Source organism: Narcine bancroftii, chromosome 12 (genome assembly GCF_036971445.1).
Source record: "Narcine bancroftii isolate sNarBan1 chromosome 12, sNarBan1.hap1, whole genome shotgun sequence".
Classification (NCBI taxonomy): domain Eukaryota; kingdom Metazoa; phylum Chordata; class Chondrichthyes; order Torpediniformes; family Narcinidae; genus Narcine; species Narcine bancroftii.
The window spans coordinates 76,847,771-76,868,756 of record NC_091480.1 but is presented as its reverse complement, the minus strand read 5'-3'; the positions used below and the strand labels follow the sequence as shown (position 1 = coordinate 76,868,756).

Sequence of the window (20,986 nt, the reverse complement as noted above, 5' to 3'; positions counted from 1 at the left end):
TCAAAAGACTGTTTATTCAAGAACACAGGGTGGAGAGAGAGGCCGGAGGGGGATTTTATTAAAGTTGGTTTTGACTAGTTCTTTCGATAATTTTTCAGATTTCAAGGGCAACTTTGCTGTCTCTTCTAAGTGTTGACGAATTGTCCGTTTCTGATAGCTTTGCTAATTTTTCTGCTGTTTGGAATTTGCCCTATTTTATCCCCATCAAATTATCTTCACAGCCCTTTTTGAGCTGCATATTTCAGATCACCGCAACTTGTGCGCCAAGTGACTTGCCTGCTGTTTTTGAAAGCAGCCGCCCAGAAATGTGTTTCATTGATGAGAAAAAGGAAATGCGTTTCATGTGTATGCTTTGCAATGGGACACAACTGCATTGTGAACCAGGAGCCCAGTGCCTCGCCAGTGGCAGGCTCCTCATCCAGTTCTCGATAATTAACAATTAACTAGGTAAAGGGTCAAGGCTGCACCAAGGCTGAGAAGAGACAGATCCAGAAAATGATTGGAAGGAACTCGATTGGAATCTGTGGGCGGGAGTGGCTGAGCAGTTAAAGTTATTCAACAGTTTCCCTATCCCGGGAGATTTGTTCTTGGCACGACATTTTCAGTGTAGGCTAGCATATGTTGAGAAGCGAGTGTTGGAAGTTTATGGAATGTGACGTTGATTTAAACAGTCAGTAAAATGGGGGCAGTGGTGTTTTACATTGGAGACACACTGGCGTCTGTGCCCAAGATGGTGGTGCCCACACTATGAGGAGGAGGGAGCAGTGGGCCGGCATAGGGCACCAGAGAGCCCCTCCTCCTCCCCGCCCATCTGGGCCGAGAAGGAGAAGTCCCTACAGGACAGGGAACCACAGCAATGGGTACCCAAAGGATTCATAGCAGGCTACCGGGTTGTTGAAGACCTGCTTGAGGGAGCCAGGAATTGAGTCTTGGATCTTTGAGGGAGCTGATGGTGAGCAGGGCTCCCTTAGGGCTTCGGGCACTGATAGCTTCCACATTGCCTCGGGGGGTGACGTAGCTTGGGTTCACTGCTGGAACAGACAGGATGCAGTGCGGCTATGGAGGTCAAAGGAGCAGAGTAGATGGCGTCATCAGAGGAGATGATGAGATACATGGACACTCAGTGTCTCTGAAGGGGCTCTCTTTTGCTTCTTGTTCTCCTCAGTAGGAGCACTGGACCAGTGGCATCCCATTGTGTGTCTTTATGGAAAAGAAAAGTAAACACATTGTGTTTATTTATGTACATGACAATGATGGAACCTTGAAAATGGAAATGAAAGGTATAGCAGGGTGTGGTGAGAGCAAGCTGGTACTAAACACATCAGTGTCTTTGGCAGGAAATTAACCATTTTACTTTTATGAGAAGAGTAAATTTTAGATTAATAATTTGCCTGGGTTTTCAAGAAAGCATTTTAGTAGGTCAGGATCTATTGTGGCAGGAATATCTATTTTTAAGCCATTAAAAATGTTCTTTGCATGGAGTAGTTAAGAAGACATGGGATGGTGGCCTGCATTAGGAAGGAAGTCAGGGGAACACGACCCAGTGCTCATCGAGGGTCAAGATCTTCAAATTCCAGGGTGTTAACATCTCTGAGGATCTGTCCTGGATGCAATCACGAAGAAGGCTCGTCAGCAGCTATACTTTATGAGGTGTCTGTGGAGGTTCGGGATGTCACCGAAGACTGTCAAAAACTTCTACAAGTGTACCGTGGAGTGTTTTCTGGCTGATTACATCATTGCCTGGTATGGAGGCGCCAACTCTCAGGGCAAGAATAAACTCCAGAGGGTTGTTAACTCGGCCTGTGACATCACAGGCACCAGACTTCACTCCATCAAGGACATCTACAAGAGGCGGCGTCTTAAAAAAGCAGCCTCTATCCTCAAAGACCCCCTACCACCCAGATCATGCTCTCTTCCCTCTGATATCATTGGGGAAAGGTACAGGAGCCTAAAGACGAGCACTCAACAGCACAAGGTCAGCTTCTTCCCCGCTGGCACCAGATTCCTGAATAATTACTGAACCAAAGACACTGCCTTACTTTTCGTGCACTATTATTTTAATTTTTTTTATTGTAATGTTGTAAAATGATTTAGAATATGAATGTTTGCCCTGTGATGCTGCCACAAAACACCGAATTTCATGACTTGTTCATGACAATAAATTCTGATTCTGGTTAGCCGGGGGATTGAGTTCAAGAGTCAAGAGGTGATATTGCAGCTCCATAAAAGTCTGGTTAGACAAGACGTGAAATATTGTGTTCCGTTCTGGTCACCTCATTACTGGAAGGATGTGGATGGAATCTGTGGCGAAGGTGCAGAGGAGATTTATCAGGATATTGCCTGGATTGGAGAATGTATCTTATGAGGCAGAACAGAGCTGGAACTTTGGATGAAAAAGGTGACTTAATAGAGGTCAACAAGATTATGAGAGGTAGAGAGATGCACCCTTTACCTGGGGCAAGGAAGGTTTAGGGGAGACGTCAGGGGTAAGTTTTTTTTTACACAAAGAGTAATGGGTGCCTGGAATGCATTGCCAGGGGTGGTGGTGGAGGCTGGTAGAAAAGGGACAAGGATGAAAGCAAAATAGAGGGTAACATGGTAGGGTAAGTATAGATTTTTTAGTAGGTCTATATAGGTCAGCACAACATCGTGGGCTGAAGGGTCTGTACTGTGCTATAATGTTCTATGTTCATACAAAATCATGAGAGGGATAGATTGGGTGAATGTAGGGAGTCTTTTGTCCAGAGTAGGGGAATCGAGAACTGGAGAACATAGGTTTAAGGTGAGGGTGGGGTTGGGGGTGGGGGGGAGGGGTGGGGGAAGGGAGAAATTTAACAGGAACTCTAGGTGTAATTTTAATTTTACACAGAGGGTGGTGGGTGTAAGGAATGGGTTGCCAGAGGAGATAGTTAAGGCAGGTACTGTTACAATGTTTAAGAAAAAAATACATGGTTAGGTTTAGAAGATGTGGGCAAGACATTGTGTTCTAGCTTCCAACATCTGTTATCCCCTTTGTTTAGTAATTACAAACATTCCTAACCATTTGAAGAGCACGTGTAGGTGTGCAATTGAAGCTTGGATTCTTATAAAGTTGCCCTGGAATATCTTGGACAAATAAGATCACAATGCTTAAAGTTTAGATGCCAAGTGCGGCAGGAAACTAAAACAAATGAAGGAAGTGGTTGTTGTGTAAAAGGTTAGTGTGATAGTATGGATTCTATCACTGATGTATATATGTGTATATTGTAGTATAAGATGGCTGTGATTGGCTGAGAGCATAGCCACGCCTGCTGGCAGGTCTTAAAGGGTTGCGCCTAGCCAGACCCAGATCATTCTGGACTGGTCGACCTACATGTGATACGCTCCAGTCTTTTGGTTAATAAAAGCCTTGGTTTGGATCAACAGGCCTTTAATTCTTTTGACGTGCACTACAGTCAATATTGGTCAATATTGTTATGCCTCAATATCACATTACCCCCTCCTGTAATAACATGACCACAATCAGGTCTGGCGTTTCTGATATGTTATGAATTATTGAGGACACTTGAATGGTTCCAAAATGATGATCTTTTGAAGTGGAAATGACTGGATTTGTGTGGTGGCCAAGATGTTTCCCTGCCCTGCATTGACGTTGGGCCTTTGTGTGAGTTTCACCAAGGGCTGTTCAACCATTTGACTGGAAGGAGGGAAGGGGTGGGGTGGGGAGAATGTCACATCCAAGCCAAGTTGGAGTTAAAGTTTAAGGTGCTGATATTGGGTGGCATGGTTAATATTAATGGTTAGCACAATGTTATTACAGCACCCGCGACCTGGGTTTGAATCTGCCACTGACCGTAAAGAGTTTGTTCATTCTCCCTGTGTCTACGTGGGTTTCCTCTGGGTGCTCAGGTTTCCTCCCATCCTTCAAAGCGTACAGGAGGTTTTGGGGTAATTGGGCAGCACAGGCTCGTGGGCCAGAAGGTTCTGTTACCATACTGTATGCCTGTATATCTAAATTAAAATTAAATTATTTTCTTTACACAGTTACCCATTGATTTGTTTTACTTGTTTCCATTGTTAAATAATGATTTACAAAGGATCAGATGTCTCACAGGAGCTTACCAAACCAGGTGATCAAGAAGGAAAGCAAAGAGACTGTGTGACCGAAGCTTGGCCAGGTCGATTTGAGGGAAGGAGAAATGTTGGGGAAATTTGAGGGAATCTCAGCGAGTGGAGAACTGACCATCAAAGGTCGAGCATCTAATATGGAAAGTGGTCAAGAAGTCAAACCTGGAGGAGCACGTAGATCTTAAAGGACACAAGTATTATTGGTGATGAGAGACTTGAAAACATCTACAAGAGGCAGCGTCTCAAGAAAGCAGCCTCCATCATCAAGGACCCTCACTAGGCATGATGCCCTTTTCTCACTGCTACCATCAGGAAGGAGGTACGGAGACTGAAGACAAACACCCAGCAGCACAAAAACAGCTTCTTCCCCTCTGACGTCAGATTTCTGAACGGACAATGAACCACAGACACTACCTCTTTTTCTCTTCCTTTGCTCTAATTTATTTATTTAAAAAAAATGTAATTTATCACAATTTTTCCCCCTGTAATGCTGCCGCAAACCAACACATTTTGTGGCATGTCAAGGGCAATACATTCTGAAATGAGAAGTATTTCCAAATTGAGTTTTTAATTTCTGAGCTGTAGTCATTTGAAGTCAATGATGGGAGGTAAATGTTCAAACAAGATGTGGAATAAGTTTGGGCACACTCTTTTATTGAAGTGGAAGCTTGGCTTGAGAATGTTTAAATAGAATACTGCTGGAATATTCTGTTAGCTCCAAAAAATGGGAGCAATTCATAAAATATTGGCTTCTCTTGAATGGCAAGTCTTAAAGCAATTCATCGTTCACATGCTTTGTGTGAATATCAGTACATGTTGGTAGTTTGGCACAATTGTGACCACAGGCGCATATGTGCTGGACTTGATAAAGCAAAGGGAGCACAAATCTCCTTAGTAGATCAGGTTAGACTTTCCAGCTGTCATTTTAATTGTTCAGATGGGACCAGGCTTTCTGACAGTCTTGGCTGCTGTGCTTGTCCAGGGAAATGATCATCCGATGGATGCCAAATCAACTTGCTTTTTTTTCCCTGACTATTCCACAAGGGAACCTCCTTTCTCTGCTTTGGAAACATGGCCACCAAAGAGAAGGGTTCGCATCTCCTACATTCCCCTCATCGACTTCTGTGAAGATGGGCTGCAATGGGTGGTTTAATGGAACTTCCTAAACATTGGCAGTCTGGACGCAGGGCATTTGAAAATCTCCTACTACTATTGGATATTAAAAATAGATGGACTTTCTCCCAGTTTCCCAGAGTGAGGGAACCTTTGCCCACACCTGAACTACGAGTTCCTTTTGACGAATGCACAGTTGAGTACTGATCTCTGCAACATTGAAGAGGACCATCGCCTTCCCAAGATCGTGTTATATGGCGAGCTCTCCACTGGCCACCGTGACAGAGGTGCACCAAAGAAGAGGTACAAGGACTGCCTAAAGAAATCTCTTGGTGCCTGCCACATTGACCACCGCCAGTGGGCTGATATCGCCTCAAACCGTGCATCTTGGCGCCTCACAGTTCGGCGGGCAGCAACCTCCTTTGAAGAAGACCGCAGAACCCACCTCACTGACAAAAGACAAAGGAGGAAAAACCCAACACCCAACCCCAACCAACCAATTTTCCCCTGCAACCGCTGCAACCGTGTCTGCCTGTCCCGCATCGGACTTGTCAGCCACAATCGAGCCTGCAGCTGACGTGGACTTTTACCCCCTCCATAAATCTTCGTCCGCGAAGCCAAGCCAAAGAAGAAAGAAGACAGAATATGAGTCACATATCAATAATACATAGTCTTCTATAATTCTCGAAAAAAGTGAAAAATCCTTGAGAATTTCACCTCATTCTAATATTGAGATATACATTATGATTCTAGTAAAAAAAGAACAAATGAAAAAAAGAAAAAAGGAAGACCCCCCCCCTCCCCATAATAATCTAATCCTTCCCACTAAACACAGTCACCAGCAAATGAATTGGAAAGAATTGAGTATCGGCTCTCAGACGTCGGATAGAAAACCCCCAGAGCTCACCACCGAAGAAATCAAATTATGATAAGAGTCCATGAATGGGCCCCATATCTTGTCAAATTCAACCTTGATCTCTTTAACATTAGATCTAATTTTCTCCAAACTCAAGCAAGACATAACATCCTGTAACCCTTGCATATGAGTTGGTGCTAAAGGAACGAGATTCGAATACATCAAGTTCAGATGAAAATTGGGATACCACACTTGATCTGATTAATAATACTTTATTCTGTGCATGACATTATATTTAATACAATTTAAAGTTGAACAGAGAATACATATGTCCAAAGTGAGATGATCTCGTTTTTATCCTGATGTTGATCCTCTATGTGACAAATGTCAAATTTTTGAGGCCTTTCTGATTCGTGTGTTCTGGGAGCATCCAGAACTATTGGGGACAATTCTTTAAAACTCTAACACAGATTCTTAGGATTAAATTAGAACCATGTTCTTTTATTGTCTTGTTTGGTTATTCTCCAAAAGAGAGGATTTCATTGTATTCAACTAAAAAAAAACAATAGTAGGTTTTACTTCATTGAGATGTCGTCAAGCAATTTTGATACTTATTAAGTGTTCAGTAGATCAGAGTGAAGGGAGTTACAGGAGCCCTTTTTATGGTGAAACCCCGCAATATAGCTGGCTCAAGTTTAAAATAAAAGGCTTTTTACCTTTTATGGTGACAACCTATAACTCAGATCCCGCGGTGCCTTTATGCAGAGCTGAGTCAGGAGCTGACTTCCAGAGCTGAGGGGAGGTGGGACGAGTGGTGCAGTATCACCGTCCGCCACTGTGACGTCAAACATTTCCGAGAAGGGAAAGCGGCCTATACACGAAAATGGTGACTGAAGAGCAGGTACGAGGGCTAGTGGAAATCTGTGCAAGCAGTCTTAGGACTCAGGCAGATCTTCTGCACAACATAATCGCTTCTATTAACCATATAGTTTTTTTTAAAAATCGCTGACGGCGTCATTTCTATAATCATCAACCCTCCCCTTTGGAGCCACATTCAGCGGCAATCCTTTTATGGAAGAGGTGGAGCAACTTCACTCCACTTCTGAATTCACCCCACAGGTGGATGGAAGATGGAGCAAGTTTGACCAGTCAATCTGCCTTTGGACCTTTTATGGAGGTAAGTGAAGCAATTTAAAGACAGAGAATACCTGTCTTTACAATTGCTTTTTGTTTCACTAAAAAAAGGGCCTACCTCCTGAGTCACAGAGTGTAGGGTCCAGTGTTACAGCGAGTCATAGAGTGTAGGGTGGAGTTTTACATTAAATCACAGAGAGCAGGGTGCAGTGTTACAGTGAGTTACAGATTGTGGGGTGTGGTGTTACAGTGAGTCACAGAGTGCAGGGTGTGGTGTTACAGAGAGACAGTGCAGGGTGCAGTGTTACAGTGAGTCACAGCGCAGGGTGCAGTGTTACAGAGACAGTGCCTGGGTTAGAGAAAAGTACAGTTAAAACTGCTGGGCCATTATCTTTTGCTAGTGGGAGGTCCATTTAAGAGTCTGATAACAATAGGAAAGAAACTCCTCCAATCCTTAAATTCATGTTACCTTCTGTCTGAAATGAGGGGGGTGGGATGGAAGAAAAGAGTTCAAGATATTCAGTTGATTTGGTTGTCATTCTTGTCAAAAATGAGAGCTTGTTGTGTGAAAACGAGCTCCTGTGTTTCCTATTGAGTTACAGATGACATTATAAAAGTCTCTTTAAGATGAAATGTTATGAAGGGTAATAAAGAATGATGCATATTCCTTATTAAACCACTCGGCTTCTGCTAATACGAGAGGGAAATTTTAATTTGTTTAATTAGGATGATGGATGGTGGGAAGAATTGGTGATGGGAGAAAATCTGAAGGGAAGGGAGTAGGATTGGTCTGTGAGCTAGGAAAGGTTTGATGGGCTGCATGGCCTCCCATGTCATTATGGAAACAAGTAGGATTGAGGACGTCTGATCTCCAATCCCCAAATTCAGGATCAGAACAATTGCATGAACCTTTAGCAGAGCAGCTGGTGAAGTTGGACTCCCTCACAAGGAGCCTCTGCTGAGGTAGAAAACGGTTGTGTAAGGGATTATGCTGCATAGTAATGTCTGGAATGTCAGTGAAGTGTGAACAGAACACTGCATTTTATTTATGACCAGTTTGCCACAGATGTAGTCTGCAGGTCTGGCTGTGACACTGTCTGGGCTTGATTGAAAATGGTTTGGATTCCTCGAGCAAGGCCTTGACTTGCCTGAGACACTGTACGAGGGAAAGGGAAGATGTGTCAAGAAAACCTGCAGATGCTGGGAGTGAAACACGATAGTCTGCAGATGCTGTGATTGAAGTAAAAAAAACAGAAATCTGGAGGAACTCAGCTAGTCTCAGTGTCTTTCTTTGGCTTGGCTTCGCGGACGAAGATTTATGGAGGGGGTAAAAAGTCCACGTCAGCTGCAGGCTCGTTTGTGGCTGACCAGTCCGATGCGGGACAGGCAGACACGATTGCAGCGGTTGCAAGGGAAAATTGGTTGGTTGGGGTTGGGTGTTGGGTTTTTCCTCCTTTGCCTTTTGTCAGTGAGGTGGGCTCTGCGGTCTTCTTCAAAGGAGGCTGCTGCCCGCCAAACTGTGAGGCGCCAAGATGCACGGTTTGAGGCGTTATCAGCCCACTGGCGGTGGTCAATTTGGCAGGCACCAAGAGATTTCTTTAGGCAGTCCTTGTACCTTTTCTTTGGTGCACCTCTGTCACGGTGGCCAGTGGAGAGCTCGCCATATAATACGATCTTGGGAAGGCGATGGTCCTCCATTCTGGAGACGTGACCCATCCAGCGCAGCTGGATCTTCAGCAGCGTGGACTCGATGCTGTCGACCTCTGCCATCTCGAGTACCTCGACGTTAGGGGTGTGAGCGCTCCAATGGATGTTGAGGATGGAGCGGAGACAACGCTGGTGGAAGCGTTCTAGGAGCCGTAGGTGGTGCCGGTAGAGGACCCATGATTCGGAGCCGAACAGGAGTGTGGGTATGACAACGGCTCTGTATACGCTTATCTTTGTGAGGTTTTTCAGTTGGTTGTTTTTCCAGACTCTTTTGTGTAGTCTTCCAAAGGCGCTATTTGCCTTGGCGAGTCTGTTGTCTATCTCATTGTCGATCCTTGCATCTGATGAAATGGTGCAGCCGAGATAGGTAAACTGGTTGACCGTTTTGAGTTTTGTGTGCCCGATGGAGATGTGGGGGGGCTGGTAGTCATGGTGGGGAGCTGGCTGATGGAGGACCTCAGTTTTCTTCAGGCTGACTTCCAGGCCAAACATTTTGGCAGTTTCCGCAAAGCAGGACGTCAAGCGCTGAAGAGCTGGCTCTGAATGGGCAACTAAAGCGGCATCATCTGCAAAGAGTAGTTCACGGACAAGTTTCTCTTGTGTCTTGGTGTGAGCTTGCAGGCGCCTCAGATTGAAGAGACTGCCATCCGTGCGGTACCGGATGTAAACAGCGTCTTCACCCAGTCTCAGTGTACATAGAAGGTAAAGCTACATTACTGCCGTTTTGGGTGTGAGCCCTTCTTCAAGGTGAGGAAGAGCTCAGGCCTGAAATTTCAGAAATATATCTTTATCTTCTCTTCTTTCTTTTTTCTTCTTTGGCTTGGCTTCGCGGACGAAGATTTATGGAGGGGTAAATGTCCACGTCAGCTGCAGGCTCGTTTGTGGCTGACAGGTCCGAAGTGGGTCAGGCAGACACGGTTGCAGCGGTTGCAGGGGAAAATTGGTTGGTTGGGGTTGGGTGTTGGGTTTTTCCTCCTTTGTCTTTTGTCAGTGAGGTGGGCTCTGCGGTCTTCTTCAAAGGAGGTTACTATGGACATAAGAAATAGGAGCAGGAGTCGGCCATCCGGCCCATCGAGCCTGCTTTGCCACTCTAATCAGATCGTGGCTGATCTGATGATCGGCTTGTCTCCACCTATACCTTTTCCCTTAATTCCCTGACTATGTAGAAATCTATCCTACCTTGTCTTAAGTGTATTTACTGAGGTCGCCTCCACTGCTTCAATGGGCAGCGAATTCCCTAGATTCACCACCCTCTGGGAAAAAGCAGTTCCATCTCATCTCCCTCCTAAATCTACTACCCTCAATCTTGAGGCTATATGTCCCCTCGTTCTAGTGTCCCCTACCAATGGAAACAACTTTCCTACCTTTATCTTATCTATGCCTTTCATAATTTTATATGTTTCTATAAGATTCCTCTAAATTCCAGCGAGTACAGTCCCGGATGACTCAATCTCTCTTCATAGGATAATCCCCTCATCCCTGGAATCAATCTGGTGAACCTCCTCTGCACCACCTCCAAAGCCAATACATTCTTCCTCAAGTAAGGAGACCAGAATTGAAAAGATGCGGCCTCACCAGTACCTTGTACAGTTGCAGCATAATCTCCCTGGTCTTGCAGCATAATCTCCCTGGTCCTAAATTCAATCCCTTTCACAATGAAGGCTAATATTCCATTTGCCTTTTTGATAGCCTGCTGCATCTGCAAACCAAGCTTTTGCAACTAGTGCACAAGCAGTCCCACGACCTTCTGCAGAGTAGCCTGCTGTAATCGCTTGCTATTTAAATAATAATCTGATGTTCCATTTTACCTTCCAAAGTGGATAACTGCACATTTACCAACATTGTATTCCATCTGCCAGACCATGCCCACTCACTTAACCTATCTATATCTCTGCAGACTCTCTGAGATCTGCTGAATTTGTCCAGCATCTCAGTGTTTTTACTCCAGATGCTGGGGACTAGTGCAATACACAAGAGTGCTGGGGAAACTCAGCGGGTCACACAGCATCCATAAGAAGAAAAGACAGTTGAAATTTTGGGCCTTCAATAAAAGGTAGTTATGTTTTACTTTCTATAGATGCTGAGTGACCTTTTGAGTTTCTTTAACGTTTATGTCTACTGCAGGTAAGTCACATGACTCCATGTTACTCAGACCTGATTAGGATTGGATGGGATCGAAGCCACTGCTTTTCCTTCTGTGGTATTGGCTCTCTGCTTCCACCTGCTGCCCATTCTTTGAAATGGAACCAAGGTTCTCGGGCATTTGACAGCCTCAATTGGTTTATGGCACTTCATTCGAAAGTGCAGAGAGAAAACTGGTCTGAGCAGGGAAGTTGTAAAATTAAAATTTTAAATTTAGACACACAGCACTTCCAGCCTATGAGCCCATGCCGCCCAATTACACCTAAATGATCGGCAGCCCCAGTACTTGTTTTATTTTGAAGGGTGGGAGGAAACCAGAGCATCTGGAGGAACCCACACAGACACGAGGATAACGTACAAACTCCTTACAGACAGCGCTGGATTCGAACCCTGATTGCTGGTGCTACAACAGCGTAGTGCTAACCGTTACGATCTTTTATGACACTAAACACAATGAGCAGGAACTGGTCGATGTTTCAAGCTGAAACCAGTTATCGACTCCGGTTGAATAAAGAAGCCAGTGTAAAATCAGTGAAAGATAAATTTATATTATGGGATGTAATGAAAGCTTTCATCAGAGGGCAGATAATAAGTTATGTAACTAAGATGAAGGACTACAATCAGGAAATAGTAAGTACAGAAAAAGAACTAGCAACAAGGGAAGATACAACAAAAAGAAGAGAATTGGCGGACAAAAAAGTAAAATACGAAACACTACAAACGTATAAGGTGGATAAGAACATAATGAAGACAAAGCAGAAGTATTATGAGCTAGGCGAAAAAACGCACAAAATACTAGCTTGGCAGCTTAAAACAGAACAAGCTAAAAGAATGGTATTGGCATCAAGGAAAAAGGACAAACAAATTACACATAACCCGACAGAGATGAATGAAAACTTCAAGGAATTCTACGAGCAATTATACCGAACTGAGAACGAAGGGAAAGAAGACAAAATAGATGAGTTTCTAGCTAAAATTGAACTCCCAAAATTGCAAGAAGAGGAGCAAAACAAATTGATAAAACCATTTGAAATAGAGGAAATACAGGATATATTAAAAAAGCTACCGAACAATAAAATGCCTGGAGAGGACGGACTCCCAATAGAATTCTATAAAACATTTAAAGACTTATTAATTCCTCCTCTCCTGGAAGTAATGAACCAGAGTGAAGAAACACAAAACATGCCAGATTCATATAAAACAGCAATAATTACAGTAATACCAAAGATGGGGAAAGATCCACTAACTCCAGCATCGTATAGACCAATATCTCGACTTAACTCAGATTATAAGATAATAGCAAAACTATTAGCAAACAGATTGGCCAACTGTGTACCAAAAATAGTAAAACTAGATCAAACTGGATTTATTAAGAAAAGACGAACAACGGACAATATCTGTAAGTTCATTAACTTAATCCATGCAGTACAAGGAAATAAGACGCCAACAGTGGCTGTTGCTTTAGACGCAGAGAAAGCCTTTGACAGGGTAGAATGGAATTATTTATTCAAAGTACGACAGAGGTTCAACCTACCAGAGAAATATATTAATTGGATTAAAGCATTATATAAGGGACCATTGGCGAAGGTGACAGTAAATGGATATATAACAAACCAATTTAAATTAAGCAGGTCAACTAGGCAGGGATTTCCACTATCTCCCCTCACTGTTTGTGTTAGCTATAGAACCACTGGCAGAACTGATAAGAACAGAAAATAAGAGGGATAAAAATAAAAGAGAAGGAATATAAAATCAGTCTATTTGCAGATGTTATGCTTAACAGAACCAGAATTATCAATAAAAGAATTACATAAGAAATTGAAGGAATATGGAGAAGTATTCGGGTACAAGATCAACGCAAATAAAAGTGAAGCAATGCCAATGAATAATGTGGATTTCACAAAGTTTAAGAATCACCATTTAAATGGCAAACACAAGCAATCCGATACGTAGGTATTCAACTAGATAATAATCTAGGCCATCTATACAAATTAAATTATCAGCCATTAATGAAGAAATTACAAGATGACTTAGAACATTGGAAAAATTTACCACTAACACTGATAGGAAGGGTAAATTGCATTAAAATGAATATCTTCCCAAGGATACAATACCTATTTCAATCATTACCAATTTCCTTAACAGAGAAATTCTTCAATGAGCTAAAGAAAATAATAAGGAAATTCTTATGGAAAGGGGGGGAAACCGAGGATAGTGCTAGATAAATTAACAGAATGGTACAAACAAGGGGGCTTACAGCTACCAAACTTTAAGAATTATTATAGAGCAGCACAATTAAGATATCTATCAGATTTTTATCAAACAAGGGAAAAACCAGATTGGACCAGATTAAATAGGGGAAAAGGTACCAGAACATATACTTTATAAGTGGGATGAAAAGCTGGTGCAACATAGAAGTTCACCAGTACTGCACCATCTGCTCAACATTTGGAAGAAGATTCACATAGAAAGGAAAAAAACAAATTACCAACTACCAAAATTATTATTGACGCAAAATCCCTTTCACAATAGATAACATTTCCTTTAGAGAATGGGAGAGAAAAAGGATCAAAAGAATAGAAAATTGTTTTTTGGGAAATAAATTATTATCTTTTGAACAAATGAAGTACAAATATGGTATAACTCACGGTACAATGTTTGCATACCACCAACTGAAAACCTACTTAAAGGATAAATTGGGAAGCAGGCTGAGGTTACCAGAAGGAAGCAGCTTTGAATATGTGATTACAGACACAATGATAATTAAAAGATTTATAACAAACATGTATATCAAGCTGCAAGAGAAAGAGAACGATGAAATAAGCTGTAAACCCAAACAAAAGTCGGAACAAGATCTAAACATAAAGATAAAAAATGAAAAATGGGAAAAGCTATGCTCCGGAACTATGAGAAATACAATAAATACGAGGTTACGCATGATACAATATAATTGGTTACACAGGCTATACACCACATCCCAAAAGTTAAATAAATGGGACCCAACAGAATCAGATAGATGTTTTCGCTGTAAGAAGGAAACGGGAACAACAGTACATGCAATTTGGGCACGTGAGAAAGTGGAAAAGTTTTGGGAAGATCTAAATCAGGTATTAAATAAAATCACACAAAGCAACATACCAAAAAATCCAGAGATCTTTCTTTTAAGTAATATAAGAAGTAAAGAACTAGGCCTCAATTTGGATGAAGCACAAAAAAGATTTATTATAGCCTTAGCTGTAGCAAAAAAATGTATAATGTCAACCTGGAAATCAGAAGAGAGCCTGAGAGTACAGCAACGGTACATAGAAATGAATAAATGTATTCCATTGTAAAAAATAACATATAATTTAAAAAATAACATCACAGTATTCGAACAAATTTTGGAACCGTACATGGAACACAACAGAGAGGGCCTACCGCGGACCTCCACCCCCTAAAATGACAGAATGAGAAGAAGACGAAATGAACTGACCCAGTGTGTAAAAGTAGATGACACAATTTTCTTGATTATTTTCATTGTGTGATGACATTGTTTAATGGGTTTAATGCATCATATATGTTGAACGTTTAATGGGTAGGGAGGGGGGTGGGAAGGAGGGAGGGAAGGGAGCGGGGGAAAAGGGGAGAAAATGAAACTGTTAAGTATATTCAAGAGGGAAATGTTTGTGTATTTTGGTCAATGTGGTTCACAGTGTGAAAAATAAAAAAATTTTTAAAAAAGAAGCCAGTGTAAAGAGGACAGGTTGGAATTCTCAGTGACATTTAACCAGTTTCATTAAAGGGTTTCACATTGAAATGTTGATCATTCTTTTTCTCCCATTAATGCTACTCGACCTGGTGAGTTCCTCCAGGAGAGTGTGTTTAACTTCCAGCATCTGTAGTCTCTTTTGTGTTCTTTTATGTAGTTGCCTGTCTTCAGTCTTGGTTAGAGGTCTTCACCATCTCCTCTGGTGCATTAACACTTGATGTCCGTATAGGCTGCTGAATACAGACAAGATCTTTGGAGGTGTCCAAGACATTTCCTTCAATGTTTGGCCCATCATCACGGTTTTTAACACTGATATACAAAGTGAGAAGGTTCGCAAAGGGGACAGTCTGGGGACAGATGGCCAGAGAAGACTGTGTAAACTTACATTTGTAAAGATCTCTAGCATCTCTTTCAGAACACAACTAAGGACATTTCAACCAAAGAATGGCATTTAAAAGGCAGCTGGTAAGTGTTCAGGACCAACAGCTTTCTGTGAGGAAGAAAGACAAGAATAGCAAGTTTTGGGAATCCTGGCTGATGAGAGATGCTGCAAATTTAGTCAAAAAAGGAAAAGGAAGCTCGTGTGAGTTTTAATAAGCTGAAATTGGATAAAGCTCGAGGAATCTAAAGGAAACAGGAGAGGGGGAGAGTTTAAAGGAGACTTACGAGGCACGATTTTTTTTACACAGAGCGCTACTGTCTGGGACATGGGAGGTGATTAGATAACAATGTTTAATCGGAATTTTGACAGGAACATGAACAGTCAGGAAATGGAGTGATGCAGACCACATATCGGCAGATGTGCAGTTTAAATTGGCATCACAGTCAGCATTGATATTGTGGGTTTTATGGTCTATTCTTGTAAAAACAATGCTGGAGAAACCCAGCAGGTCAAACAGTATACTTTAGAGAGCAAAGATAAAGATACCTAAACAACATTTCGGGCTTGAGCCCTTCATCAAGGTATCATTGATAAAGCCTTAACTTGATGAAGGGCTCAAGCTGTATAACCTGTTTGACCAGCTGGGTTTCTCCAGCACTGGGTTTTTACTTCAACCACTTAACTGGGCAATCTGTCCCCAGCTTGTCCCCTTTACGAACTTTCTCACTTTGTAAATCAGTGTTAAAACTCTGGGCCAAACATTGAAGGAAATGTCTCCAAAGATCTTGTCTGTGCTCAGTAGCCTATACCCTACAGAAAATAGTAGGGACGTCAAGTGTTAATGCAACAGAGAGCAGAGTGAAGACCTCTAACCAAGACTGAAGACAGGCAACTACATAAAAGAACACACAGGAGACTGCAGATGCTGGAAGTTAAATACACTCAGCTGGAGGAACTCCGTAGACTTCTGTGCCTTACTTCTTGGTCTGTTCCTGTTTTATGTTCTATTGCTGCCATTTTGTGCAAATCCTACCAACACCAACGTTAGAAAGACCCAATAATCTGTTTTAGAATATTGGTGAATATTGGTGGAGGGATAAATAGTACAGTGGACAAAAGTACTGGAGAACCTCGGCAGGTCACAAAGCATCCAAAGGAAGTATGATATATAGGTGAAAAAGTCATGTTTTGAAGTCCATATTTTAATGTTAAAACTATGGGTCAACCATTACACATATACTACTTTTGACTGCAGTAAGTACCTGGGTTGCTTGAGGTGTCAGGAGTTTTGACAGGCTGGTGAATGGCTGAGTTTGGATCATAAATCCTTGTATGAGGTGTTCGAGCTCGGATGGACGGGTCGTCAGGGCCTAGAATAGGCGGTGGGGGGGTGGGGGGAGGTCAACTTTTACATGTGATATATGGAAAATACCAGGTTTTGGTGCCAAAAATAAAGGGGTCGACTTTTGCATGGTATTGACTTTTATATGCGTATATACAGTTAAAAAGCTGTCAATGTTTTGGGCCTGATCCTTCTTCAGGAGGAGTTGAAAGTTAGGCAGTTGCTACAAGTGGGCGGGTAGAAATGAAAGAAGCTGAGAACTGATAGGGGGGTGGGGTTAAGCGGGCAGAAGGAAGGAAATGAGGGGGAACTGAATGAAGGGAGACAGAGAAATTTGAAAAGAGATCAGGGGTTAATGGAAATTAGGGGTCGATCTGGCTGGAGAGTGCCGAGACGTAATCTTGTTTGCCACCAGTGATAAATAGTAGGTGTTGCCAACAACACAGAAACGAATAGAAGTAATGTACAACTGTTATTGGCTACTGGAAAATAATGCAGAGGAAGATCTTTGATGATTTGCTGTTGTATGAAGAATTAAAGGATCATTTCTTTGCGGTCATGTGTGCAGGGCAGACAGGCTGTGGCAGACTATGTTGTATGTCACTGGATAATGAAGCGATGCTGGTGTAAGGCTTTGAGTCATTCTCCATAGAATATCCAGCCTCTGCCTTGTACCCATGGTATTTGTATGTCTGGCTCAGCTGGGTTTTGGGTTTGAGCTAGTGATGCTATCTCACAGCCCCAGTGCCCAGGTTTGATTCTAACCTCTGATCTCCCTGTAAAGGTGTGGGCTTCCCTTGAATGTTCTGGTTTCCTCTCACAGCCCAAAGTCACGTTGGTTGTTAGGTTAATTGGCTGCTGTATATCATCAAGGATCCACACCACCCAGCTCATGCTCTGTTCTGTTGCTACCATATAGGTGTAACGCTGTTACAGCGCCAGCATTCGGGACTGGGGTTCAAATCCCATGCTGTCTGTAAGGAACTTGTACGTTCTCCATGTGTCTGTGTAGGTTTCCTCTGGGACTCTGGTTACTCTCACTGTTTGAAACTTATCGGTTGTTGTAGGTTAATTGGGTGTAATTGGGCGGCGTGGGCTCATGGGCTGAAATGGCCTGTTACTGTGTCAAAACAAATTAAAAAAAAAACAATCAGGGACTCATTTAAAGACTCTTCATTTGCACATTATTTATTACTGAATATTTATTTGTCTGTATTGCACAGTCAGCTTGTTTAAATTTCTTTGTTTGCCTTTCTTTCTTTTGTAAACGTATCTTTACTTGAGTCCAGTTTCTTTTGCTCTATCAATAAGTGGAACTTCTGCCTAGCCTGCAGGAAAAAGGATTTCAGGGTTGTGTGTAATGTCATGTACGTCCTCTGGCAGTAAATCTGAACTTTTAAACTTTGACCCCAGGTATAGGCAGCTGGTAGTAATACCAGGCGCTGTCAATAGTCATGATTTAGTATTGGCTACAGAGAAATAAGGGGGGCATTGGGATTGCTGTGAGAGCTAGCATAGACTTGTTGGGCCAAATGGTATTCAATGCTGTAAATAAACTGCCAACACACTCCTACCTCCCAGGAGGTTAAAGTTGGGTGACTTGATGATACTATTTAGTCACAATGGTTAGATTCTTTTTTTGTTGGAGGTAAACAGTTCCTGGCATGTTTGTGGTACAAAAATGAATTGCCGCTCACTTACACTTTGCCGATTGTCTTTGCTCCTTGGTGGCCATGACTGTATCCGTCTTGTGGACCAACGAGCAGCTTGATGGTAAGATACTTTCTTAAGCTAATAACCAACCTTCAAGGTAACGTGCAACATCTGCCGAACTTAACATTGAGTTACCAAAGGCAGGAACTGGTGATAGGCTTTGTGCGGAATGCAGCCGGCTCACTGGAGACTACTAACCTTGCATTAGTTAGCTTGGTATAGCCTGAAATGCTCTCTCCTTGTTTCCCTAGGATGAAATGGCAGCATTGTGGACACAACTTTACCGTTTTCAGTTTCCACATGATATGAAATTGTGTTGACCAAAAGGCTTTGTCGCACATGATCAACCTATAAGCTTTCAAGGTGTTGTGTGGTGTGTATGTCTGTTTTGATAAAACACTAAATACTAAATCTCTGCATGTAATGTTGGAAGTAACATGCACTTAAAACAAAGTGATTGGCACCTTGTTCAGCTTGAGTTTTTTTTAACCAAAAAAACACAGACAACTTACACCGTAAGGGAGTTGTGAGGAAGAAGGGAAAATGGCGAAGCTTTATTGTGCACTCCTCGAGATGTATGCCATAAACTGAGTGCTTTATCTTGCAAATGCAGGTAGTGTCTTTCTCTGTGTGTATTCCATTCCTGCCCATGGCTGACCTAATCAGTAGGTTAATGCTGGAATAAGATCGTGCAAGATGACTGCTATTAATTCTTTTTTTTTGCCGTCAGGGCAGTTTGTCTGACATCGAAATGCCTCATTTTCTTTCTCTTCAAAGTTAACCCCAGGATGATATTTTGGCACGTTAGCGTGTAAAATCCACTCTTAACTGAAGCCTTTTTCCAAAAGAAAAAGAAGACGAATGAATTGTCACTGACGTGTATTTCATCAAATTGGAATATAAAGGGTTGGAAGTTGCGTATTAAGTTAATGGAGTTATGGTCAAATCCACTGGAATAAAATTTGTCAGGGATAATTGCTTTCAAGAGCAAATTACCATGAATGACTGGGGCTAAGAGGGTTAAATAATTTCATTGCACAGATTAGGTTTGTACTCCCTTGAGCGCACAAGATTAGTGTTCAACACCAGACTGGCAAAACAGATGGTCTATTCTGAGCTCTGTTTTGGCAAGAGGTATCAGGTAATCAGACGAAATAATTAGTGTGTCAGACGGCCTCCTTGGACTGGGGATGGAGTGCAATCCTTGGGGCACAACCACTCATGATGGAATGGAGAACCTTGAGTCCAGATGAGTTCATTGAGAGTCAAGTGTGATGGGGAGGAAGGAGGGTGGGGGGGTGGGGGGGAGCTCACCTTTTCCCTAATTAGTGACCTATTTGTCTTGCCTGCAACAGCCTGTTGCATCTGCCACCTCTGAACTCACAGAAGCGGTGTGGATATGGATTACTTTGCGATGTGGTACAGTAGATGCAGAGAAATTATTTTCTCAGCTGGTGAATTGCAGCAAAACGTCACCTTACTGATGAGCCAATTGTTCATCACAATTTTGATGATTTAGATATTACAGCTTGGTAACAGGCCATTTTGGCCCAGGAGCCCGTGCCGCCTAACCATACCCAATTGACCTACAACCCCTAACGTTTCAAATGGTGGGAGGAAACCAAAGCACCCGAGAAAAACACACGTACAAACTCCTTACAGACAGCACGGGATTCGAACCCAGATCTTGATTGCTGGTCCTGTAAAATCGCTGTGCTAACCGCGCTGCCCCATACTGATTAGAATAAATCTGAAATTTACCATCCAATTGATGGTGGACCCTTCAGAACTGGGGTAATTTAAAAAAAAATTAGGGTTGTGGAATGTGTGCAGGTAGATGGAGGAAATAAAAATTGAGCAGCGGTCCAATGAAATGCTAGAACTGACTTGAGGTGCTGAATAGCCTCGTGCTGGTGAAAATCCAAAAATGCAGATGCTGGAAATCAGGGATTTAACATAAGGCAGGAAACACTCAGTAGGTCGGGCAGCATCTGTGGAGAGATAAACAGTTAATGTTTCAGATTGAAGTCTGTCAAAGGGACTGTATAGTTCTGTTTCTGCGAGTCTATGGCTTTAATTTGAAATGTTATCTGTTTATCTTGCCAAGCCCTGCTGCTCTGTTTTGGTTGCTTTCACAATTAAGCACTTCAAATACTTTTGTTTTGCTTCCTGAAAACAGGGGTACAGCAGCAGAGGGGTTAAGTTGCTGGACCAGATTCCATGGCTCAAACCCATTAATTCAGAGACAGGAGTTTACCGCAGTTCAGTTGAGGAATTTAAATCCAAACCATTAAAAAATCTTCAATTAAAAAAAAGCTTTTACACCAATGATAAATCCACAAATATACCAGAAAGCTGTAAATCCTCATCTGGTTCACTGACGTCTTCAGAGGAGGAAATCTGCTGAACCTGGTCTACAAATGATCTAAGACACCCATGTGGTAACTGCTCTCCTCAAATAGCTATGTTTTAAGGTGAATGATGAACAATAAATGCAGGCTTTGTCAGATTAAAAAAAAATGTATCTGCTTTATTTAAAAAATGCACCAAATCCTGGCGATGATGAAGCGTGACCGGCTGACTTCTTAAGCCAGCAAATGTGGAACAACGTAGAAATGTCACTGATCAGGTGTGAGTGTTGTTGAGGGATTGAAAAACCGCCTTCAGGGAAGACTGCAGTGAGCCCTGTCTGAGCATGCGTGCTAACACCAGGATGCGCAGTAAATTGATGTGATGTGCACA

The 20,986-nt window shown here is 42.4% G+C and overlaps 1 protein-coding gene across 1 annotated transcript in view; it reads left to right on the top strand.

The window, feature by feature from the left end:
• lasp1 (LIM and SH3 protein 1) overlaps nt 1–20,986 on the top strand; it is a 136,862-nt gene that overhangs the window by 108,384 nt on the left and 7,492 nt on the right. The window lies entirely within an intron of this gene.